This window comes from Leptodactylus fuscus, chromosome 3 (assembly GCF_031893055.1).
Source record: "Leptodactylus fuscus isolate aLepFus1 chromosome 3, aLepFus1.hap2, whole genome shotgun sequence".
NCBI lineage: Eukaryota > Metazoa > Chordata > Amphibia > Anura > Leptodactylidae > Leptodactylus > Leptodactylus fuscus.
Window position 1 is genome coordinate 39,063,258 of NC_134267.1, and position 23,788 is coordinate 39,087,045.

A 23,788-nucleotide genomic window follows, 5' to 3' on the forward strand; every position below is an offset into this window, starting at 1 on the left:
GCAAACAATGGAAACTCAGCTCTTGGCCAGCCCCATGGAGCTCCATATCTGCAAAGTATTACTTACCTGAAAGCTGCCAGGCAACAGGCAATACTACAACTCCCAACCACTGGAGACTATATTTAGCTTCTCAACTACAGACTTGGTTTTACTCGCCCAGCCCTGTGCCGACTTCTTCCAACACCAGGACTGGACGTACGCCAAGAGCCAAGCCATTAAAGTAATTAGTCAGGAGAAGCCTAATGGTTTTGGGGTTTGTTTCTGTTGATGTCTGTGAACATTTGTACAGCTGGGCAACCAGTTGACTTCTACGATGTGCAGTAACTTGTCTAGGTGCCAAGGAAATCACCAAGGACTAAGAAGACAAATGAATGTCTGACTTCCTCCCAAACATTAACACACTGTTTGGATCCACATTGTAGATAATACCTTGTTCTTGGCTCCAACATCTGAGGAACAATTGTTTCAAAATTTGACATTAGCAAGAGGAACCTCTGGAAATGTCAAAACTAGGGACAGTCCAACCAGGTGAGAAAATGTCCACCATTGTCAAAAATATTGTTCTCGAGGAGAGCCTTTCGTGTTCATAAGTCTGAGTTCCTTTCAAGGTTGAAGCCTCCATGTCGAGCCTCCAATGCCGATACTGTTGTATTTTCCATAAAATATACCCCAACATGTGGCACTATTTTTTTTTTTTTTGTAAAATGACAGACACTATGATGGTTACTGATGGATCCCATCATAAATCAATGTGGTTTATTGGGTGCTAACAATAGCACTGACCTGCCCGACCAAGATTCGTCTGAAGTATGTCCAACTGTCTTAGTTCACTAGACAACCATCAGGTGGTCTCAACTCAAGATTCCACACCATGATTTGCCATAGAAAGCCTTCAAAGAGATGGTCAAGGAGATTAATAATGCCTGAAGTGAACCTTGACTTGGGTAAATGGTGTTGGACCAAACTCATGGACCAGCCCCAATATCTTCTAAAATGTTTACATATTAGAAATTACATTAAGTTGTTTGTCTCATGCTGGCAACTCCTGACCATATATACTAATAAGGCTTTTACTGTATATACCATAAGGTGGAGTCTTCTAGTTAGAACACCCTTCTATAAACTATTGCAGAGAGCTTGGGTCGTCTGAGCTGGACTGTAATGGGTTAACCCTTAACTTTGGCTGCATTTTTCTTCACTGCCATCATTCATACCTTTAACAATATGACGTTTCTATGACCAGCCTTAACAACATGGCGGAGATAAACACGCTGTGTTTGTACACATTTCTGTTGCTGGGAGGGAAAATTTACAGAGGGATAAACTCTATAAGAACCACCTGATGTGTGCTATATACAATAACCATGATCATGGAGGAAGCTATAGAGGGTGCAGGTAGCAGTACAACCAGGCCAATACCAGAGGGGGCCTAAAGGTCTCTCAACTGTACAATAAGACGTCAGTACTACAAATGACACATGGCCAGGACTGTGGAGTTGGAGTCGGGGCCAGTTGTGGGTGAAGTCAAAGTCGATAAAAGTTACCAACTCCAACTTTGAAATAAAATGATTCATTATTTCAAATTATATTGTACCGTTATCGATATCATATAATGAATTAGATATACAGTTTGTTATATATTTACTTTACTGCATCTCTCTGACCACGGCTGTCATTTATGAAGGAGTCAGAGCAGGAGTCGGAGTCAGAGTTGGGCTATGCAAAAGTAGAGGAGCCGGAGTCAGAGTTGGGCTATGTAAGTAGGGGAGCCGGAGTCAGTGGTTTGGCCGCAGACTACACAGCCATGGCTCTAGCTCTTATGAGGTGTCTAAAATCATACATCAGAAACACCTAAGACCGGTGAATCCATATATACTATCTATTCATTGTATAGTGGCTGTGTTTGCTATTGAAGCTGATTTCTTGGAGCTCCAGTATGGTCATGTGACCAATTAATGTCACATCACTAGCCTGAGAGCAGGAATCGGCAAGCTCCCCAGGGCTACCGTGTTGGCAAACAGGTGACGGGCAGGGGGCGCACCTGACTCCGACACTGGCTCTGCCTATTTCATAAATGGCTGACAGCCATGGTGAGTGAGAAGCAGTAAATCTCCGCTAATCTCTCATGATTGAATCCCCATGAAAGTAAATATGCAACAAGCTTTTGCATCTAATTATAATACAATATCAATAATTGTATAATACAATACAATACTTTGACTATACCCAAAACTAGCCTGGAAGCCACGACTCCACAGCCATGTTGCCAAACGACGTTCCCCAACTAATCTGTTGCTGAAGACCTACCCGTCCACTGTATGTTGGCAATGGCGGAGCACTGCAGCCCTACTCTATCTGATAGGAAAAAATCTGCAGTACTCTAGTACAACCACTATACAATGGACAGGGCGCTCTGTTTCTGGCCTCATCTCCTGTATAGGTTCTTGTGCTGCTGGCACAGCTGATCAGTGCAGGGTCCAGGTATCAGACCCCCACTGATCTGATGCTGATGACAGGCCCTCAGTATGAAAACCAACCCCTATCCCTGAAAACCACTGAAGTATGTATTGCTACCACACTCTACTAATCCCTTTGAGTCTTGTGCAAGAGGAATATCATAAAAAGTCTAATGATTAACAGTCCAGTGAGTTATAGAAATACATAACCGTCCCATTTCCTCCGATGCTAGGAACCAATAAAGCAAAAAACTCATATCCAAACATTTACTCGGCCACTGATTTGTCTAATAAAAACAAATGACAGCTCAGGTTTAATCCGGTGCCAGCTCTGTGCACGGCCTTTATAAATCAGCCCCTTTGATATGGGCTTAGTGTATGCATGGAGTGCAGTTTGCTTCCTCTTTGTAGAATTCGTTCCATGCCCCTAAACGATACTATCCCCAGGAGTTTGTGGAAGGCAGATAAGGAGAAGCAATTACGCGGCACTCCTGCACACTCTTCATGTTTACCACAAAGAGCTATGAATGCAAATAGGCTTTGAATATACAAATTAAGAACACTAGTTTAGAACCGCTCGGAGATTTGCATTAGGAGAAGCGGTATTATCAGGAGGGATAGATTATGTTTCCATTTATCCTCCAAACTGATTCTCGTGTAATGAAAATGTCCCGACATTGTCTCTAATTAGCCCCTGCCTCGTGTGACGGGTGTCAAAGGAGTATTTCGTTATGCAATAGAACACTCATTAAGAGGACTATCTAATATTGCCATAACCTTCGCTGCCCTGAGCTCTGGTCTATTGCTACATGGTATAAATGTACCTACAAAATACTAGGCACAGGCAAAAAAGGGGTATTGGCTGACAGGGCATCAGTTACTTAGATGACCATACATATTAGATTTAGATTCGGCCAAGCTCGACAATACTGGCACAATTTGCTGCCCATCTGATGGGTATTTAATATTTACCCAATGGCAAATCTCAACAATATCAACCTGAATGACCGGCCATCTGATATGTATCTGATATATGTCTGATGGCCAAACTCAACAATATTAACATGACCGGCAACAATATCACCCTGACTGACCGCCCATCTAATATAGATCTGATAATAGTCTGACAGCCAAACTTAAAGATATCACCCTGACTGACCACCCATCTAATATTGATATGATAATAGTCAGATGGCCAAACTCAATTATATCACCCTGACTGATCGCCCATCTAATATAGATCTGATAATAGTCAGATGGCCAAACTCAACTACCTGTATATCACCCTGACTGATCTGACATTTGTCCCATGGCCCAGTACAACCCGCTGCTGCCACTGAGCGGTATTGAGCTACACTACCAGACACAACCACATGGACAAGTATGGACATTGCTATAAATTCACAAGGGTTCTGTTGATCGCTGAAAGTCCTGGGGAAACAATCATACAAGAATAGGCCAAAAAAAAAATCACTGCATATAGGTAGGTTAGCATCACCACCTACAGATACAGACCTATGAAAAAGTTTGGGCACCCCTATTAATCTTAATCATTTTTTGTTCTAAATATTTTGGTGTTTGCAACAGCCATTTCAGTTTGATATATCTAATAACTGATGGACACAGTAATATTTCAGGATTGAAATGAGGTTTATTGTACTAACAGAAAATGTGCAATATGCATTAAACCAAAATTTGACCGGTGCAAAAGTATGGGCACCCTTATCATTTTATTGATTTGAATTCCCCTAACTACTTTTTACTGACTTACTGAAGCACAAAATTGGTTTTGTAACCTCACTGAGCTTTGAACTTCATAGCCAGATGTATCCAATCATAAGAAAAGGTATTTAATGTGGCCAATTGCAAGTTGATCTCCTATTTGAATCTCCTCTGAAGAGTGGCATCATGGGCTACTCAAAACAACTCTCAAATGATCTGAAAACAAAGATTGTTCAACATAGTTGTTCAGGGGAAGGATACAAAACGTTGTCTCAGAGATTTAACCTGTCAGTTTCCACTGTGAGGAACATAGTAAGGAAATGGAAGACCACAGGGACAGTTCTTGTTAAGCCCAGAAGTGGCAGGCCAAGAAAAATATCAGAAAGGCAGAGAAGAAGAATGGTGAGAACAGTCAAGGACAATCCACAGACCACCTCCAAAGAGCTGCAGCATCATCTTGCTGCAGATGGTGTCACTGTGCATCGGTCAACAATACAGCGCACTTTGCACAAGGAGAAGCTGTATGGGAGAGTGATGAGAAAGAAGCCGTTTCTGCACGTACGCCACAAATAGAGTTGCCTGAGGTATGAAAAAGCACATTTGGACAAGGCAGCTTCATTTTGGAAACAAAAATTGAGTTGTTTGGTTATAAAAAAAAGGCGTTATGCATGGCGTCCAAAAAGAAACAGCATTCCAAGAAAAACACATGCTACCCACTGTAAAATTTGGTGGAGGTTCCATCATGCTTTGGGGCTGTGTGGCCAATGCCGGCATCGGGAATCTTGTTAAAGTTGAGAGTCGCATGGATTCCACTCAGTATCAGCAGATTCTTGAGAATAATGTTCAAGAATCAGTGACGAAGTTGAAGTTACGCCGGGGATGGATATTTCAGCAAGACAATGATCCAAAACACCGCTCCAAATCCTCAGGCATTCATGCAGAGGAACAATTACAATGTTCTGGAATGGCCATCCCAGTCCCCAGACCTGAATATCATTGACCATCTGTGGGATGATTTGAAGCGGGCTGTCCATGCTCGGCGACCATCTAACTTAACTGAACTTGAATTGTTTGTCCAAAATACCTTTATCCAGGATCCAGGAACTGATTAAAAGCTACAGGAAGCGACTAGAGGCTGTTATCTTTGCAAAAGGAGAATCTACTAAATATTAATGTCACTTTTCTGTTGAGGTGCCCATACTTTTGCACCGGTCAAATTTTGGTTTAATGCATATTGCACATTTTCTGTTAGTACAATAAACCTCATTTCAATCCTGAAATATTACTGTGTCCATCAGTTATTAGATATATCAAACTGAAATGGCTGTTGCAAACACCAAAATATTTAGAACAAAAAATGATTAAGATTAATAGGGGTGCCCAAACTTTTTCATAGGACTGTAGATAGGTTAGGTTCACCTGAATCAAACAATGTTTTCCCCTTGTGAATTGCTGCCTCCATTACTGAGATATCGCCATTCTTGTCAATATGTAAATTATTATTGATATGCTGGTTCTGGTGACACTAACCTATCTATCTGCAGGGCTGGGGTGATATGCTGGTTCTGGTGACACTAACCTATCTATGTGCAGGGCTGGGGTGATATGCTGGTTCTGGTGACAGTAACCTATCTATCTGCAGGGCTAGGGTGATATGCTGGTTCTGGTGACACTAACCTATCTATCTGCAGGGCTGGGGTCATATGCTGGTTCTGGTGACACTAACCTATATATCTGCAGGGCTGGGGTCATATGCTGGTTCTGGTGATACTAACCTATCTATCTGTAGGACTGGGGTGATATGCTGGCTCTGGTGACACTAACCTATCTATCTGCAGGGCTGGGGTGATATGCTGGTTCTGGTAACACTAACCTATCTATCTGCAGGGCTGGGGTGATATGTTGGTTGTAGTAACACTAACCTATCTATCTGCAGGGCTGGGGTGATATGTTGGTTGTAGTAACACTAACCTATCTATCTGCAGGGCTTGGATGATATGCTGGTTCCGGTGATAAACTCCCTTTAAGTCTATCGCTGCACAAAGCTAAACCCAGGTACTTCGTTTGAAAAGAAAATTGAAACATTGTAACTGCTTGAGGTGAAGTACACCATGTAAAACATACAGACCCATCATCCCACAAAAGCCATGTTTGTTCCCTGTTACTCCTGCAATAACAAGGTCCATAGTAAAGAAAAAGAACAGCTTTAAAAAAGGCTTACATAAAGAGAAATGTGGCTTTGTGGAAAAGGTTCTGATATTCTCGTCCTGATAACTTGCCAATTTAATCAACTACTCTCTAAGTAAAGATACAGATTCCTAATCTCTTTTATATTGCCTCCTAAGCTCCTATCTGCTGCAGCAGCCAGAACGGCCTCGCTGTGCCGTGCGGTACATGCCCCTTATACAGAACGATAAGGGAGAAATGTCATTTTCTCATATGGACCCTAATAAGGTAAAAAAAATTATGTCTGCAATGCTGCCAGTAGTAAAAGCCTGTTCACACTGGTGAAAAACAAGTCCTGTTGCGTAAGGCGGAGGAGGTGTCAATCAGTAAGCTTGAGGCTACATGGAGACATTTTTGTAGAGGAACTTTTCAATTGTAACAAATAAATCAAGTGACAGCTACAACACTTGTGTCGGGCTCTCTGCCTCTTATGGAGGCTGCGAAGCAAATGTGAATGAAGCCTTAGATGTCTTCTTAAAGGGGTTGTCCCATCACAAGGATCCTATCTATACTGCTAGTTTATGTGGATTTAAGACTTTTCCTAAATGCATTGCTTTATCAAAACTGCTTTGTTTGGCCGCTATCTTAATTTATTCACTTCATTGTTTACACTCTGTTTCTAGGGCACTTGGGATTATCTGCTCATTTGTCAAGCAATGTAGCTGCCTGCTCTCAGGGGTGGAGGGAGGGGCTGAGAGCAGCTCTGAGCTGTTTGTGTCTGATAAGTAGCAGAGCTTCTCAGATAGGGGAGGTGAGAGCTCCAGGATTTCTAAGCTCTTATCAGTCGGTTTAATTGAATTTGGCTGATAAGGGCTGAGATAGGGAGTCCATTACCTCTGTATGTAATGCAAACTGACTCAAATCCAGCTCTGCTACATCTGCTTCACACTGTGGTAATTCATTTACAACCAATCCCCTGCAAGTGAAATCCCACCCACCAATGTGCCGAGAAAAGCAGGAAGTGATGAGAGCACAACAGCCTGCAAGTTAGTGAACAATACCCCTTTAAGGATATGTAACACTATCTTGTCCTACTCATAGATGCTCTCAACGTGAGGTAAATAAAGAGGCAATGGAGGAAGAATAACAATATATCTGACGAATCAGACTACACACAGCTTTTGCTTCAGCCATGAAGATTTCCCAAGAAAAGAAAAACCGCATCATGTGTAACTACTGCCATTTTATTAGCGCCTCAGCAGATAGTCACTTTAAAGTGCACCGCCAGTCATACATGAATAGTTCACGTCAGTATAAGAAACTTTGTAATATATCTTATTAAAGAAATATTTTTTCTTCTCCACTTTTCAGGCAAAGTATCTCCATATTGGTCTATAAAAAGGGAGGACAAGGGACACTGCTTCTACCCTCTGCTACTCAGTGCACATTTAGCAATGCTAGCTTTGTAGAGAAGAGGCTGTGAGTACACAGGATGAGACACTAAATCAATTAACTAGCTGGTAGGAAAATCCTACTCCTCCCCTCCCCTCTCCATAAAGATCTATGTGTAAGGCCTGGTTCACATCTGCATTCTGTTCGGGGAGTCCTCTGGAGAAACCGGCGGACACCATAGACTATAATGGGGTCCGTGTGGTTTCCGCTCAGTTTCCACATGAAAAATGCAGAGAGAAAAGTGCTGCTTGCAAGACTTTTCACTACCGCAATTTCATGTGGAAAGGGGAACGGAATTGCCCGAACACAGATGTGAACTGGGCTTAAGGCTGGATATGGAGACGGATAAAATGTAAACAAGCAGTCAGACTGAAGAAAAGGAGCAGAGAACAGCTTAATAAGTGGAGAAGGAAACAAATCTCCTTAATAAGATATATTAGAAAGTTTCTTCTACTCATCTTTACTATTCATTTATGAAACGTTGTTAATAACTGGAAAAATTGTTATTGTCTTCTTGTTCCAATTAAACAGTTGACTATCTTTACACGCCACGGTAAAGTGAAGCTACTGTCATAGTCAAAGAAGCGACACTAAAAGAAAGAATTGCTATATGACTATACTGCACATATCTGTCTGTGTTTACTGCTTGTCCCTACATAGTTAAAAAGCAAGATGTCTTAGGGAAAAGAAATAAGACGGAATAATAAAGTAAACCGTAAAACATCTTATGTTGTATACTCTGTCTAATGAGAGCGTAAACAGCATCTCCTTATGGGGAATGGCTCCTTCTTCAGTCTCACGAGCATTTTTTCCTACTTGTCATCTTTCATACCTTTCATCTAACTTCTATCTGTGATAATGGCATTAAAATATTCCTTGCAGCAAGGTTATCTGTCCTCCCGCGTAAGTCAGTGTACTTGATAAAAAGCGCGCTGCTCCTTCATCTGCCTATTTGGCTCTTTACAAGTAAACCCACTGTGTCCCGGTTGTGATCTACGTGGGTTCTAATCCCTTGTACATACATACCTGCTGTATACTCCTGGAGCGCTCTGTAGGTTACAGAGGATCAGTGTGATGCATTCTCCAGCACAGAATAAATCCATGTGATAAAGGCAACCTAATACAAAAAAAATTTTAAGGTCAACTATTTAAGTGCTACGACTAGGTTCTAGGTTTGGAGGAAATGTATCACCCAAAAAAATGCCTATTTTTTAACCACATTTTTATGTGAAACATATTTTTAAGAATTTTTGATGACTTTATTTTTCATTTTCTAAGTCATTATCTATATTAATAAAAAACATCATATCCTACAATTTTCCCTCTAACTACTAATCCTAATAATAGACTGACACTTTCTAATTCTGTAGAGACTTTCATTAACATCATCTCATTTACATCGTAAACAAGACAGGATCACAATGAAAAATCATCCCTCTAGAATTAACACCTTAGTGACCATCATTTCATCCGCTACTGATAACAGATGACATCCCAACATACCTAGTCCCCCTACTAATGAGTGAAAAGTTTATCACATTAACAACTTGGGGAGGTTTTTTTTTTCGTTTTTTACATTAGACTGGTAATAGCATATGTGGGAGGTATGACACTAGGGGGCAGATTCACTTTTTTTGTACATTGAGGCACCCTGTTTTGATCAGCGGCAAGACTTTTTGGCATACAAGGTATTGTTCTTGTGTCAATTTGGAAGGTCTGCTAACAATTTCTAACATTTGGCTATGCAGCTGGTTTCCATTTGCTAAAGTTTCAATATTGCCATAAATCAAGATATGCTGCAATCAGATGTAGTAAAACTAAGGGGAGAACAAAACACTAAGAAAAGGGAGAATCTGTTCCAGAATCGGCTTTTCAGAAGTCACATTTTTGAGAAGAGGGAACCAGTATATATGATGACTTTTCTTGCCTATGTACACTTTTACAACAATTTATTTTTTATTATTGAATTTTTTTATACTTTTAATTAAAAACCCAATTACAAAAATGTTTTGGTTTTTTTTGCAATTCAAGAATTATTTAAAAAATAAAAAAAAAAATCACTGACAAGGTGTCTATACAGTAGCCTTTTTGTTTCCAAACATGAAGCCCCCTCTGATCATAATCTTATGTTATATCCTTAGAGCTAAACTGCAATACCAGACACAGCCCACAGACATGGTGGCGCTGTTTCTGGATAAAAAAGTTTGAATATTTATTTTTTCAAAAAAATCTTATTAATCATGAGTGTTTTCCTTTTAACTGCATAGTATATTTTACCTCCTAGACATACCATATGCTATATATGGTCTCTACTATTTCACAAACTACAGGCCATTAATAGTACATGAACTGTAATATTTACCCGACTTGTCATAGATAACGTCTGTTCTGTCTCCAGGCCCTATAAAAACATTCCTAGGGCTAATTGACCCTGACCCAACTCTAAACTGACAATTCCCACCATTAATACTACCAGATAATATATCAACTATTGGGCCTTGGAATATTAGATACAACCTTTTTAGGAACCGCCATGGGCACCATATTGGTTGTCACCCCTCTTTGTGTGATTTTTCTTGGAGTCTCTTTCGTGTGTGTGTTTGCTTGCAGCTCGATGGAATGACAATACCAAGAAATTTACTATACAAATACGGACTTAGAAAGAGAAAATATGACATGATCTATTTCACGACAAAACCTGAAAATCAAGTTTTGACATTTTTCTTCTACTAATTTTATATCCGCTTTCAAGGAATCTGCTCTTCAATACCAGATAGACTAGTCCCAATGACGCAGGAGCACAACCTCTACAGGGTTACAAGTATCACTTAACAAGGGAATGCCAGGGACTGCCTTGAAGGCTGACACGCTGATAGTAGATGCTATCTATATTCACTGGCAGCCTTAACATTGTGTCAGCAAAAATACAATAGTGGCTTTAAAAAAACATCAACGCATGAGCGACCGGTAGTAAAAAACAGGCCTGGCATGTCGAGACTTCTACCTCTCCACCAGTCATTCAGAAACTATGGAATCAACTTTAAGGTCATGTCCATAATGGTAATGCTGCAAATATTATAAAAAATACCAGATTATTGACTATGAAGGACAGGGACAGAATGGGGTACACAATCCCAGCATTATATACACACTGTACGCGCACCATTATTCTGAGAAGTTGCTATACGTGCGACATGCGGGATTTTGTTGAATGGTGCCAGCAGAACCAGCTCAGGATTAATGCTGGGAAGACCAAGGAGATGGTGGTGGACCTTAGTAAACGGAGAGGTGCTCCGACCCCGGTGGAGATCCAAGGAACATGTATTGAGATAGTCAGGACCTATAAGTACCTGGGCGTGATCCTCAACAATAAACTAGACTGGGCTGATCACCTTGAGGCGCTGCACAGAAAGGGCCACATCAGACTCTACCTGCTCAGGAGTCTGAGGGCCTTCGGAGTCCAGGGGACACTTCTCAGGGCCTTCTTCAACTCTGTGGTTGCCTCAGCCATCTTTTTCGGTGTGGCCTGCTGGGGGAGCAGTATATCAACAAGGGACAGAAATAGACTTGACGGGCTGATCAGGAGGGCCAGCTCTGTCCTGGGGAGCCCCTTGGACCCAGTACAGGTGGTGGGTAACAGAAGGATACTGTCCGTGGTGACCTCCATGCGGGAGAACAAATCCCACCCCATGTATGGGACCCTGATGGAACTTGGCAGCACTGTAAGTGACCGTCTGCTTCACCCCAAGTGTGAGAAGGATCGCTATCGCAGGTCCTTCCTTCCAACCACGACCAGGCTGTATAATCTACATCAGACCAAACGAAGATCACTCCGCACAGAGAACTAATGATTATGACGATGACCATGAGGTCTTCCTCTTTTCTCTTCTGTTTTTTTTTTTTTTCCTTAGCTGCTATGGCCTCCTAGTATATCTTCTCTTCTCAGCTTATGTGTGTCTACGTCTGTAATATATTACTCTGTATTATCCTGTATCTGTATTACTATGCTGCTGTAACACGCCGAAATTTCCCCAATGTGGGACTATTAAAGGATTATCTTATCTTATTATTTGGAGAAGTTACTATACGTGCACCATTATTCTAAGAAGTTGCTATACGTGCACCATTATTCGGAGAAGTTGCTATACGTGCACCATTATTCGGAGAAGTTGCTTTATGCGCACCATTATTCGGAGAAGCTGCTATACGTGCACCATTATTCGGAGAAGCTGCTATACGTGCACCATTATTCGGAGAAGTTGCTTTATGCGCACCATTATTCGGAGAAGCTGCTATACGTGCACCATTATTCGGAGAAGTTGCTATACGTGCACCATTATTCGGAGAAGTTGCTATACGTGCACCATTATTCGGAGAAGTTGTTATACGTGCACCATTATTCGGAGAAGTTGCTATACCTGCACCATTATTCGGAGAAGTTGCTATACGTGCACCATTATTCGGAGAAGTTGCTATAGGTGCACCACTATTCGGAGAAGTTGCTATACGTGCACCATTATTCAGAGAAGTTGCTATACGTGCACCATTATTCGGAGAAGCTGCTATACGTGCACCATTATTCGGAGAAGCTGCTATACGTGCACCATTATTCGGAGAAGCTGCTATACGTGCACCATTATTCGGAGAAGTTGCTTTATGCGCACCATTATTCGGAGAAGCTGCTATACGTGCACCATTATTCGGAGAAGTTGCTATAGGTGCACCATTATTCGGAGAAGTTGCTATACGTGCACCATTATTCGGAGAAGTTGCTTTATGTGCACCATTATTCGGAGAAGTTGCTATAGGTGCACCACTATTCGGAGAAGTTGCTATAGGTGCACCATTATTCGGAGAAGTTGCTATACGTGCACCATTATTCGGAGAAGTTGCTATATGTGCACCATTATTCGGAGAAGCTGCTATACGTGCACCATTATTCGGAGAAGCTGCTATACGTGCACCATTATTCGGAGAAGTTGCTTTATGCGCACCATTATTCGGAGAAGCTGCTATACGTGCACCATTATTCGGAGAAGTTGCTATATGTGCACCATTATTCGGAGAAGTTGCTATACGTGCCCCATTGCTTTTCAGAAAATAACCAATAAGCAGAAAACACTAAACGAATACCAAAAATGTAAGAATAAGTAAAGGGTCCGTAACATCTGGGGGTGAGTAGTACCTGCATTGAGTACTGAAAAGTTATGGAATTGGTATTGCGGTGAATGGGACGGTGGAGTTCCTACATAGAGAATGGCGGATTGGGAGTGGAGATGAGACAGAGACAATTTGGATTGTTAGAGTTCTGCAGTGTAACCACATAACTTATAACCATGGAAAATTCTTGGAATTTACAACAATATGCCATAAATGTTAATAGTAGGAAAGCCCTCTTTGGGAATATGGATATCTCATACTGGATTTTAATCATTGCCTCGTAACATTACATCACCCCTGCACTTATACTGTACATACATGCCAGTTGTATCCAGCAGCCAGGGACCGGAGTTGTAGCCAAAGTCACCATGTTGCTTAGCCTTAAAGGAAGTCTGTCACCAGAACTCAGCATATCAACCCCGCGCCACAGGCTGGAATCACCTGAATTACCTGTTTTATTCCCCTTGTGAATCATTATGTTTGTTGGCGTGATTTTGTTATTTTAGACAAGACGCTAATAAGCTTTATGGAACAACAATGGATACCATTGCTCCAAAAAGCTCATTTGCCTATTGATAAACCAGCTATATTTTGGCAGATGTAGGACAGAGGCAGTGATAACACCCTTTCATGTGACCCTAACCTATCTATCTGCAGGGCTGGGGTGATATGCTGGGTTCTAGTGACACTAACCTATCTATCTGCAGGGCTGGGGTAATATTCTGGTTTTGGTGACAATAACCTATCTATCTGCAGGGCTGGGGTGATATGTTGGGTTCTAGTGACACTAACCTATCTATCTGCAGGGCTGGGGTAATATTCTGGTTTTGGTGACAATAACCTATCTATCTGCAGGGCTGGGGTGATATGCTGGTTCTGGTGACACTAACCTATCTATCTGCAGGGCTGGGGTGATATGCTGGTTCTGGTGACACTAACCTATCTATCTGCAGGGCTGGGGTGATATGTTGGGTTCTAGTGACACTAACCTATCTATCTGCAGGGCTGGGGTGATATGCTGGTTCTGGTGACACTAACCTATCTATCTGCAGGGCTGGGGTGATATGCTGGTTCTGGTGACACTAACCTATCTATCTGCAGGGCTGGGGTGATATGCTGGTTCTGGTGACACTAACCTATCTATCTGCAGGGCTGGGGTGATATGCTGGTTCTGGTGACACTAACCTATCTGCAGGGCTGGGGTGATATGCTGGTTTTGGTGACACTAACCTATCTATCTGCAGGGCTGGGGTGATGTGCTGGGTTCTGGTGATACTATCTTATCTTTTCTCCCTTTAAAGATGACATTTATAAAAGAGAGATAGATTTAGTGGAAAAGAAGAAGGAGAAGATTCTTGCAAAAACACAACAATATTGACAATCTGATAAAACTCACATTTATCATTTCTAATAACCAAGGGAATAAATCCACTTACCTTGATGATGTCGGGAACTAAAACTGCCAAACACTCATTGTAAAAAATCCATTGTTTCCTACAAGACAGAAGACATTATGTATGAGTGGACATGATAAAGCGGACACAGGCACAGATATCACACAGTGACTGTTTATCCATTGGCAGGACCAGGGTGTGGAGTCAGATTAAACCCATAGCGAGGGCTCCTGGCCATACAAGTGAGCGTCTGCCAGAGCAAACAAGCTCTATCCTCCCACTGAAGATACAAAGGACTGTGCATGGAGGAGCCGGGCTCTGCTTCTTCTGAGAAGGCTAAGTGAATAAGGTTTGTACAATGTAACACGGTATCAGTAATTGTCCTCGCTTCATTATGGTGCTGAATAGCAGAAGGTATTGATGCTGAATACATCAGAATGAGACCGCAGTCATTTCACAATTTCTACAGCTGTCATCATAATTTTTTCCACTCAACCCTGAAAAGCCGACACTTTCCTGCCTATGTACCAATAAATGGCAGGTGATTTGTAATCGCCCTTATATAAGGACACTGCTTATCCTTGGAAATACACCTCGTATTATAAGGGGGAAGATGTGCAAACTCTGAGTGACTGCGGCTACATCCCTGCATCTAAAGGGCTTGTCCAGTTTCTGCAAAGAATCGTAATTGTATGTACGCTGAAACGATGTACAATTTTCCGATATACTATCTTTACCAAGTCCTCTTTCTTACTAGACCAGGGGTCAGCAACCTTCAGTGCTCCAGCTGCTGTGAAACTACAACTCCCAACATACTGCATTCACTTCCATAGGAGCTTTAAAGGGATCCTAATATTAAAACTCATTTTTTTTCTGCCTACCACATCGGAATAGCCTTAAGAAAGGCTATTCTCCTACCTTTAGATGTCTTCTCTGCGCCGCGATTCCGTATATAATCCAGTTTTCGTCGGTATGCAAATGAGTTCTCTCGCAGCACTGGGGGTGGGCACCAGCACTCAAACAGCACTGGGGGCGTCCCCAATGCTGTGAGAGAACTCTACAGTGACGCCTCCATCTTCTTCAGGAACGGGTCTTCTTCGTATCTTCTTCCAGCGGTGGCTTCAAACTTCTAAGCCTCGGGCAGCCGACTGCGCATGCCTGTCGGCCACAAGAAAATGGCCGCTTACAATACTGTGTATGCGGCCATTTTCTTGTGGCCGAAGGGCATGCGCAGCCAGCTTTGTCCTAGTCCTGAGGCCTAGAAGTCTGAAGCCTCCGCCGGAAGAAGACGAGAAGAAGACCTGTTCCTGAAGAAGATGGAGGCAGTGCTGGAGAGCTCTTTGCAGCATTGGGGATGCCCCCAGTGCTGTGAGAGAACTCATTTGCATACTGACAAAAAACGGATTATATACGGCAGGTGGAGTTATGGTCTGGGGGTGTTTCTCCTGGTATGAACCCTTGGTCCCAGTACATGGTAAACTCAACGCTGACGCTTATTGCACTATTTTAGATAACAGTGTGCTTCCTACATTATGGCGGCTCTATGGGACGGACCAATGTTACTTCCAGGATGACACCACCAGCTGCCATGTAGCGAGGTCTACCATGGCTGGGTACAGTGACAATCAGGTTAACCGACTGGACTGGCATACCCAGAGCCCAGACTTGAACCCTATCGAGCACCTCTGGGACGAGTTGGATTGCCGAACTAAGGAGTGCAGCAGCCGTCCAAAATCGGTCAAAGAACTTATCTGTCTTCTCCAAGCCCAATGGAATAAAATACTACTAACCATCATACGAGGACTTGTGGAAAGCCCCGGAGGGTTGAGGCTGTAATTGCCACTCGTGCTACTCGGACCACAGGTGTCCAAATACTTATTGGTAGACAGTGTATACTAAGCGTAGGTCACCAATATCAGATTAGTGGGGGTTCGATACCTAGTACGTATTTATTTGAATGGAACCTAAGCTGCAGTACCTCTGTTTAGCCACTACACAGAGAACAGCGCTATCTGCTTCCTGTTCCGTTCTCTGTGTTGAATGGAGGTGGCTGTGTCAGAATCCTACCAATCTAATATTAATGACTTATCCTTAGACTAAGTCCTCAACAGTTTTAGCCCTCCTTTAAGAACATATTAAGTTCGTCTTATTGTATGTCATGGATCTCTCTGACCCCACATTGCACAGAAAAGGTAACCAGAGGAAAGCAGGAGGTGGCGTGTGTACACAGCAATTAGTCAGAGATCCGTGAGCATTGTTTGCTTTGTATATCAAACATTTGCGTTGCAGTCAATGAGCGACAACTCCCACCATCTTGCTGCAGCCAATAACGTGTCGCACTAATAAAATAAGTAGAATGAAAAAAATCTCAAAAATAAAAAAATCAAGTCAAACAGCGCTAAGGAAAAAAAACCTGCCCAAATTTGCCGAGGAACATCAATCCCAGACTCCTGTTCTACTTAATTTATTTACGAAGAAGCAAATTGAATGTGATGTTTGAGAACGCGACATTTCAAGGAGATATTCACAGTTTATTGAAGTGAAAACATCATTCCGTATTTGGCTTTTCACATTGTAAATTGAAGAAGATTTTACAGTATGAGGCTCGGAGGTATGCATAAAAAGTAATAAAAGCATAACCAAAGTAAAACAAGAAAATGAAATATGCGCTCGTGACATAAACAATGGGAGCTAAACAGACCTCAAATCAAAATGCCTTTAGTAAGAGAAGTATTCAGGGAAAAGCACAGGAGATTTAGGAAATGACTGGCTCAGACGCTTCGTCGCGGAGTCAAAAAGATGTTGCGATGACAAAACGGCCAGAAATAAGTGACATTTAAAGTCGCGGAAAGTATAAGAGGCCGCCATCTGTGCAAGACGCGCTCAAACTTAGAACTTTCTTAGAAGGCTTCTAAGGGTTAGGTCACACTAGTGTCCCCCCATTTGCAAGCAGGACTTTTCTCTCTGTCGATTTCAGGCAGAAACCTAGCAGACCCCATTATGGGGCAGATAAGATTTCCGTTTTTTGGGTCCATTAACGGGAACCCAATACTAGTGTGAACCTAGATAACTTGGACGTGAGACTTGGCCCACGTGTGAGTGAGGTTTACCAACCTGTACACAATGTCAGGAGACGACTCTTGGGATTATAGGTTATGGGGATAATGTCACTCCTTGAGGAGAGACCACCTTGTCAGGTGTATGGAGTCTTACAAAAAGCCATTTTAGCTCCACTGGGGGATTATGGGAAGAATATGCAAATCTGTTTCCCAGGATGTAAATAGGGAAACAGTGCCTCTGTTTGTTGCCCTCTAGGAAGCTCCCTTGAACATCATGCCTGACTTTCCCACAAGCCTTTGCCCCATAACCTGGTCTAGAAGTATCTCACCTCTGCCAAGTCAGTTTTCCTTAGGCTGTGCTGATGAGATCCAATCAGACCGAAACAGCGCTGTCCAGAGCTGGGATACTGACTTGGCATAATCCCCCATCATTGCAGCAAAGGCTTGTGGGAAAGTCAGGCATGATGTTCAAGGGAGCTTCCCATAGAGGGCAGCATACAGAGGCAGTGTTTCCCTACTTACATCTTGGGAAACAGATTTGCATATTCTTGGTATTATAGTTATCTATGATGTCCCGTACAGGACGTCTATACTGTGCCATACTGTAATCCCTCCACGCCAGTATACAGTGGAATAAAAGGGATTTCTAGCATCACATATGCCTTACTTATTGCTCCTGACCCTATCAATCAGTTGGGTTATCAGCTCAATCACTAAATGACTTGGCTCAGCCACCACACAGAGGTCGGAGCTGTCTGCTTCCTACTCCATTATCTGTTTTTCAGCCTGAGAACAGTTGATACATGGGGGTGCTGGGTATCGGATACCTATTGACCTATCCTTAGGTAGAATAAACAGTATTTTGCACAGTATATTTGTACAGTATATAGGTAAATCAGGTCCAGGCATCAGTGTGTCCCACAAGAGACCTTCGTTGATACCATCCAAACCATGGGACATCAAAAACTACAAGGAACTTAGAAAACATAACTCATTGAGAGCCTTCAAAATACTTTACAACTTTGGTTCTTCTCAGCGGAAATTGAAGAGACAATCCTTGGAGAAAGAAGATGTAGCGGCACTTACTGATTTAGGGACAAGGGGACAGACCGTTACTTTAATAAAGGAACGTGACAAGATCGGTGAGTGCCGCTGTGTCTTCTTACTTCCTGGCATCAATGTCATTACAAAATATCAGGTGATACTTTTTCTCCTTGCAGAGACATTAGCTCATATACGGAGTCTTAGGCTTCATGAATACGATTGTTTTGCAAGGTGAATGTCTTCCCTGTAAGATCTGCTCTACAAATATTGGAATGGAAGTCAACTCAGATTACCCAGTCGTGTGATTGAAGCCTTATAGGACTAATGCCACTTATAAGGAGCTATGTCTAAATCACCAAAGAGCCTTGAGATATTGACTTGGGATCTGACTCATTTCTCCTCATCTGTCCTAAAGTACTTGGCCACTTTGTTCCTGGTCCAAGGGTGGATGGTTCTGGCAATGCTGTAGATACAATGCTGGAGTGGTCTACCAGAGTACCATAGCATGCTCCGGTGGGCCCATCTCCTAACATAGTCATTGTTCAACAAAAGCCACCCACATTTGTAAGGTATTGTGGTCCATTTTCAAGTTGTTGCAGGGTAGGTTTGCAGAATAATTTTATTTGGTAGTCCCGAGGAACCTCCATCTGACTCTGTTCTGTACCAAGAGACTACCACATCAGCCATATACTAAGCTCATCGCTCTGTCTATGTCACGTTAGGAGAAGACGTCATCTCGACAAAGAACGAGGATCACATTCACTTCAGTTTACAACTAAATTAACCTACGATGTAACAAGGACTAAAGTTCAGCTCCACTTACTCCAGAGATGTAGTTTTGTTAATATAAAATCCATTTATCTATTTTACCTGGCCCCGCAGTTCCAGCACCGCGCGCTTCTTCCCTGACTTCCAGGGCGCTCATTAAACCCCGGCTTACGCGTTTTTAGCTCAAGAGCTGGAGTTAAAGTACTAAACTGTGCAAGCCATTCCACACATTAGGAATTATTAAACAAGTGTTAGATGTAGGGAGACATTGGGGGACATTGTTATTCGGCTGCCTGTATAGTCGCTTTATTACGGCTAATTATGCTGAAAGCGTCAACGCGTCTGAGAACAGCCAGAAAATGGCTTTCGGATTTGCATAAGAAGTTTCCACTGTCCTGGTGGGAAAAGATACAGGTTTAAAATTTTTTTTTTTAGAGATCTTCCATTGAATATTTGGAATATGGTGATACACAACAGTGTGCAAAAATTTTAGGCAAAGCAAAAATCCTTTCAAAGATAGAAGCGTTATCAATAGAGATGAGCGAACAGTAAAATGTTCAAGGTTCGATATTCGTTTCGAGTAGCCCCTCAATTTTCGACTACTCGAATCGAATATCGAACCCTATTATAGTCTATGGGGGGAAATTCTCGTTTCAGGGGTAGGCAACGTTCGATCAAATTAATCTTTTTTTTTTTTTTTTTTTTTTTTTAAATGTAGATTGTGAGCCCCACATAGAGCTCACAATGTACATTTTTCCCTATCAGTATGTCTTTTTTTGAAATATGGGATGGAAATCCATGCAAACACGGGGAGAACATACAAACTCCTTGCAGATGGTTTCTTGCCCATGGCGGGATTTGAACACCAGGACTCCAGCGCTGCAAGGCTGCAGTGCTAACCACTGAGCCACCGTGTGGCCCCCTGATCAAATTATACTTACCAAGTCCACGAGTGAGGGTCGGGCTGGATCCTCTGAGAAGTCTTCTCCTTGCAGCGTCCCCGCGGCGTCTTCCGTCTCTGAATTCACTCTGCCAAACATCGGGCCTGGGCAGAGCCGACTGCGCATGCCGGCACTACAAGCGGACATGCGCAGTCGGCTCTGCCCAGGCCCAATGCCTGGCAGAGTGAATTCAGAGACAGAAGACGCCGCGGGGAAGCTGCACGGAGAAGACTTCTAAAGGTAGGAGAAGAACCAGCGTTGATTGGCTGACTGTATAGCATTCGGCAAATCAATGCTGGTTCTGCATCAAACTTTTCCATTCGAATAGCGAGTGGTACTCGATCGAGTACGAGTATTTCGAATACCATAGTATTCGATCGAATACCTACTCGATCGAGTACTACTCGCTCATCTCTAGTTATCAATGAACAAAAGTAAGTGATAAATTGAATAAATATCTGTCCTGGCCATGCAATGGACACGCTGGTGCACAGAACATTACATTACAGGTATCAGAGCTATGTAATGCGCCGTGTGCGTCACATGATCAGGACAGCTATATAAGGCTACGGTCACACCTGTGTCGGGTAGTTTTGGGATTCCGTCCCCCATTCCGCTTAAAAAAAATAGAGATTAAAGGACTTTTTCTCTGGACAGAAACTGGGCCGAAACCCGGCGGACCACATTGTAGTTCCGCAGTTATCCGCTTTTTAAGCAGATTCCGTTTCCGTTTTCCGGAACCCCAACACAAGTGTGAATCTAGCGTCAGCATGCAGATTGCTGAAGAATGACTACAAGCGGAAACCTTGCCATACAGGCATATAAAACCAATCGTACCGATGGTCATTGTACTGTTCAGTATTTAGACCCACAAGTCACCTATTCCCTATTCACACAATGCTGATATATACGTCATTCATACCGCCATATATATCCTACAGCAACCCCCGAATTACTAATCTATCATACGGATTTGACAACATAATGAACGCGTATGAGTTCTACTTAGGAAACAAAAGTCGAGAGCTCAATAAAAACACTGCACCTACTTATTATCACCAGATGACAGCGCGGTAGGAATTACAGTGAAAAGCACTAAAACAATAAAAGAGGAAGTTAAACATGAAAAATTGTGTTGGAATTCCCAAGGAGGTTCCTGTAACTCGGAGGCATGGAGACTTTCTTGAGAATAAACTTAATGCGACAGACTTGCAGCCTGTTACAGATTAACATAATAATGTGACATCTGTCTAGAGTCCGCCAAACACCCGACAAAGGAACGTCCTTTATGGCGAAGTGTTACTTGTCTCCACCGATCCTGGCTAGGTTCTAGAGAGCAACAAAAAATTGCATTCTGATGTTAGGACAAGGGTTAACAATGTTACTAAAACATTCTATAAGGCACATATTATATTATATGGTATTATATTGTAGGGGTGAGGTGCTTCATTGGCAGGTGTTTACTATGGACTCAATGGCTGTTTCCGAAAAAAAGTCACATAGAACCACAGCAGGGGTTACAGAATTTAGACCCTCTCTAGTTAACCATTGACAGCTAATCTCAGTTTTCTGCCCTTAATGTCTTAGGTGGGTAAATCCAAAGGGGTTTCACCAACTCCTATGGATAGGCAATAAGTGTCTGGTCGGTAGGGGCCAACTATTGGTCATCCCAACGCTGATGACGAGAATGGAAGCCCCAAGTCTCCATATGAATTGAAAAAATTCAGCACTCAACTAACTTTGGGAGTCCCATAGAGATGAATAGGGTGATAGCACACATAGTCGACCTGCTTCTCCTCTTGTAGTTAGCGGGGGTCTCAGCATTGAACCCTCAACAATTAGACAAGTATCGCCTATATTGCAGATAGATGATACAATAAAAGCTATAAAAGAGTAGTTACATACTGGCTGCTTGTCTCCAAAAGGATTGGGCAGAATGGTGGCTCAGTGGTTAGCACTGGTCACGCTGGAGTCCTGGGTTTTTTTTAATGTAGATTGTGTCCCATATAGTGATCACAATGTAGGTTTTTTTTCCTATCAGTATGTCTTTGTAGAATGGGAGGAAATCCATGCCAACACGGGGAGAACATACAAACTCCTAGCAGATGTTGTTCCTGGCTGGATTCGAATCCAGGACTCCAGCGCTGCAAGGCTGCAGTGCTAACCACTGAGCCACCGTGTTGCCCTGTCCTGGGTTCAAATCTGACAGAGGACAACATCTGCAAGGAGTTTGTATGTTCTCCCTGCATCTATGTGGGGTTTCTCCAAGTACTCCATTTTCATCCCACGCTCCAAAGATATCCTAATAGGGAATTTAGATTTTTAGCCCTATATGGGACAGTGACCGACAATGTCTGTAAAATGCTACGGAATATATTCAACCATGTGGCAACTTCTAAAGAGAACAAGCAAGCATGCCTTACATGCACCGGGATAGCCTGAGCTTTATACCTTGGTATCCTTGCCGTGAGCTATATAACATACAGTATAAAAGCCGCTTCATAGTAACTCAATAAATAAATAAAATCTATCAAGATAACAAGCCCAACTTCCAAGTTTCACACTGACAACTAACACAACAGTATAACCTTTTCTTTTATAATGTATCAGCCTGCCAATACCATCCACCTGTCTATTGCTATGCACAGAGGGAAATAATCCAAGAGAACAGATCTGCATAGAGTTTACTTTAGGCTGCACGTGCAATATTGTGTACAAAATACACATAGCAAAGCTTGGGCAGGCTTAGGGGTGCGACACTATGTGTCAAAGGTCAGGTCAGAGATCAATCTAGTTATCAATTTATACTCAGGACTGTAGCCAAAACAATGAGGCGTTCTCCGCATCTAGAGAAGGTCTTTGCACCAACCTAGGGCAGGATTCTTTACTGTAAAAGCAATAAAATTATTGGCCCAACATGACTTTGAGCGTAACAATATTACAAGTTATGGGCCCTAAATTACTAGACATGGCTCACTGATCCAGGGATTTACACCTGTTGATATTTTTTTGGAATTCCCTTAAAATTGGCAACTAACCAACAGTGGTTGTTTTGGCTTATTCTGGATCAACACTCAGGATTATAGGTTCAACCAGGTCTGTTTTCAACCTTCCCATGGTGTTATGTCCAAGATCTATAATGTTTTGACTTACTGCAATACTGCAATGCAACATTGAAAAAGAAAAAGAGCACAAACCCCTTAACAGAAAACATTACCTGTATTAAAACGCATTTTCAATGTTAAAAATTGATGCTTGGTTCTGTGAAAGAAAGCGGACCTGAAAAAAAATCTGTAATAGGGCCACTACCTACACTGGGAAATTAAGAGTACTGGTATATCTTGTATATCCTTTGGGGACCCATCAGGGTCGAGGAGCTGGTTTCGAGTGCTATCCCTGCACCCCTATAGCTATGCCTCTGCCTACATATCTCCAGCCCGACTGAATCTAGTTATCTATTGATATAACATCAGGACACTTGGAAAGCTGGGTGCTAACCCCAGTATAAACTATTAGAAGGGCAGCCATATTGGCTTTCACCTAGCTTACTTGAGAATAGATACATATGTGTCCTTCCTGTTGACTTGAGATATGTGAGATGAGATCACTAGCTTTTCAAAACAAAG

At 42.4% G+C, this 23,788-nt stretch overlaps 1 protein-coding gene across 5 annotated transcripts in view; it reads right to left on the minus strand.

Moving 5' to 3' along the window:
* Nucleotides 1-23,788, minus strand: part of PLCB4 (phospholipase C beta 4) — a 206,581-nt gene that overhangs the window by 157,206 nt on the left and 25,587 nt on the right. For all 5 annotated transcript variants that reach the window (XM_075267402.1, XM_075267399.1, XM_075267403.1 and 2 more), the window contains exon 2: nucleotides 14,393-14,450. The gene's annotated coding sequence lies outside the window, so the exon portion shown is untranslated. The remainder of the gene's footprint in view (nucleotides 1-14,392; nucleotides 14,451-23,788) is intronic.